The following is a 2672-nucleotide window of genomic DNA, read 5'->3' as shown; positions in this document are numbered from 1 at the left end:
GTAAGGAGGCTGGGGCCTGGATGGGGTCCCAGAGGGTGGGGTGCTGGAGCCCACCTTCTGCCCAGGATGAACTTGGGAGGCTGGGGCTGGGGGCTGGGAGAGGGTAGGAAGGTCTAGGGAGGAAGGAGGACTTCCTGTGACCTCTTGATGGACAGAAGGGGCCTGGGGCCTGGGGGGTGTGCTTTAATCTCGGAATCTCATATCATGACTCCAGAATCTTGGAATCACAAAACAGCAGTGTCGGAGCTGGACAAACCAGATGCCTCATGGCATTTAGCTTAAGTGCCAGCTTTCCTGAGCTCCCCTTCTGGACTTGGCACTGTGCTCAGCACACTCCCATTTAATCTTTACAACAACCCTGGAAGGTGGGTACATTCGTCTTCATTTTAATAGGAGGAAATTGAGGTCAGAGGTGGGAAGTGAGTTGTCCAAGGTCACACAGCAATTTGGCATCATTCCTTTGTGGCAGACCCTAAGTCCCCAACCTAGGGGCTATGGACTTGTGGGCTGTGCTCCTGAGGGTCAGGTCTGAAGTGGGCACAGACCATCTGGGCCTCTTCCTGGGGGGCAGGCCCAGGGGAGCAGAGAGCAAGTAGAATGCGGAGTCAGCCAGGGACTATCAGCCTGTGTTGTCCAGGGCTGTTTCAGTCCTTGTTATCTCTCAGCCCAAGGCCTTCAGGGAAGCCTGCAGAACCAGGAGGCACTGACGGTTTAGTAATAGGCAGAGCTGGGCTCAACTTCTGGCCTCCCACTTACCAGATGAGTGACCTTGTACAACTTATCGAACTTCTCTGAACCTCAACTTCCTCCTCTCTAAAAACCCTCCCTCTTGGGCTTGGCGAGGATCTCATGATGTATGTTTGAGGCCTATCCCAGGAGCATCCTCCCACCTGGCTTTGAGTTCTACTTGCTGAACTTCTTGGTCTATTGACATCTGCGATGCCCTGGGTGCTGCCCTGGGTGCTGTGCTGGGTGCTAGGGTTACAAGTACAAATAACTCAGGGTCCTGTGCCTAAAAGCCAGCAATCTAGAAGGGAAGAGGGTGGGATATAGACAAACGGAGAATGATCTGGCATCCATGAGGGCTGTTCTGAATTGCTGCGGGGCTCAGGGCAGCCACTCACCCTCTCTGGACCCTTGTTCCCTCTGGAAAAGTCTTCCAAGGAGTCTGCCCCCGGTTCTCAGGCAAGCATGTGTCAAAGATAAACCAGACAGGGAGGAAAAGGCCCTCCTCTCCAAAGGATGAACCAGATCATGCACAGTACCCCAGCTCCTTAAAAGGCAGCATCTAAATTGCAGGTCTGACTTACACCCGAGGAAAGCTATAATTTCCTTGCTTCTGGCACTCTGGCCTGTTAAACTTTGACAGGGAAGATGCGCCCAGATAAAGGCGGAGGCAAGGAGTCTTCCAGGGGGGCCAGGGGCTCTGGGAGGGGCTGTTTAATTCTCCTGCACGAAGGCAGGGCCTGGCTGGTACACTGTGTTCCTGTCAAGGCCATGTGTGTTAGCACGTATGTGTGTGTGTGTGGGTACACAGGTGTGTGTCTGGTCAGGAGATGCCATCCTCAGAGCTCACCCTCAAGCTTCCCCCAGGGCATCTGTCCCTGCAGCCTGGAAATTAGGTTTGCCTGGCTCACTGCTCCTCTGTTAGGAGCCTCCCTCCTCCAGCCCTGGGCTGTGATTGGCCACCTGACGGGGATGCTATAAAGAGGATCTGCACACAGGAGGTGAGGTGGATGGATTGGTGACGTAGAGCTCCCCAGCCAAGGAGGTCTGGACTCTTAAGTTCCCAGATTCACAATTCTGGGTCTAAGGGCTGATTCCAACATTCTGGAAATCTGAACTTCTCCAATTCAAAGACACAGAGTCTAAAAATCTATGACTCTACAAGTCAGTTCTACGACTCTAAAATTCAATTTTTAAGTCTCTAAGGGTCTAGGGATTTGGATCCATGATCTTAATAGTTCAAGAGCCTAAGGAGCAGTAAGGAGAGTTCTGAATAGGCTAGTAGGAAAGCTGGATACCATCTGGTTTCCCTGACCAGTTATGATCCTAAAACAAGTGCCTTCTCTAGGCCTGGCCTGTCTGCTGGCCTGTGAAATGGATGGGTCGGAAGTTGGTGTAATGAATCCTCCCAGCTTTGCCCCTTCCCAACTGTGTGAGCCGAGCGCAAGGCCTCATTTGGTCCCTGTGTGTACTGTGGGGACAACTTAGTGCCTTCTTCATAAGACCCTATACGATGCTGCACATCACTGCTGAGCCTGGAGCCTGGCAGTCAGGGATCAGTCCCCAGGAACCGGCAGTACTGTTAAGATCCTATGAGCCCATCTTTCAGACTGCCCGTCAACTAGAGTCTGGGTGATGGCAGATTGAGGGCTCTCCTGAGGCTTGGAGGAGCAAGGAGGGGATGCTCTGAATGCAGTCGGCCTGGGGAAGCGTAAGGAGGAGCCAGGGTGAAGGGGTTCTTTCCCGTTTTTGGCATTGCCCTGCCTTCTCAGAGTCCTTGGAAAATCCAGGTCATCGTGCAAGGACAATCAGACATACTCACCCACCCAGAGGTGTCTGCTCTGAGTTGGGGTGCTTCCCCTTTGAAGGAGCTTTACATCTGAAAAGCTGTGTCAGGACAGGGCAGTGGGGACCATAGGTCCTGCTGAAGGCATTTCAGGTCCAGG

The 2672-nt window shown here is 53.0% G+C and overlaps 1 protein-coding gene across 1 annotated transcript in view; it reads left to right on the top strand.

Annotated features, from left to right (window-relative positions):
* Positions 1–2672, top strand: part of SSTR3 (somatostatin receptor 3) — a 36437-nt gene that overhangs the window by 15563 nt on the left and 18202 nt on the right. The window lies entirely within an intron of this gene.

This window comes from Bos taurus, chromosome 5, assembly GCF_002263795.3.
Source record: "Bos taurus isolate L1 Dominette 01449 registration number 42190680 breed Hereford chromosome 5, ARS-UCD2.0, whole genome shotgun sequence".
Classification (NCBI taxonomy): Eukaryota; Metazoa; Chordata; class Mammalia; order Artiodactyla; family Bovidae; genus Bos; species Bos taurus.
Note: the sequence above shows the minus strand (reverse complement) of the source record. Positions and strands in the feature narration are given on the sequence as shown.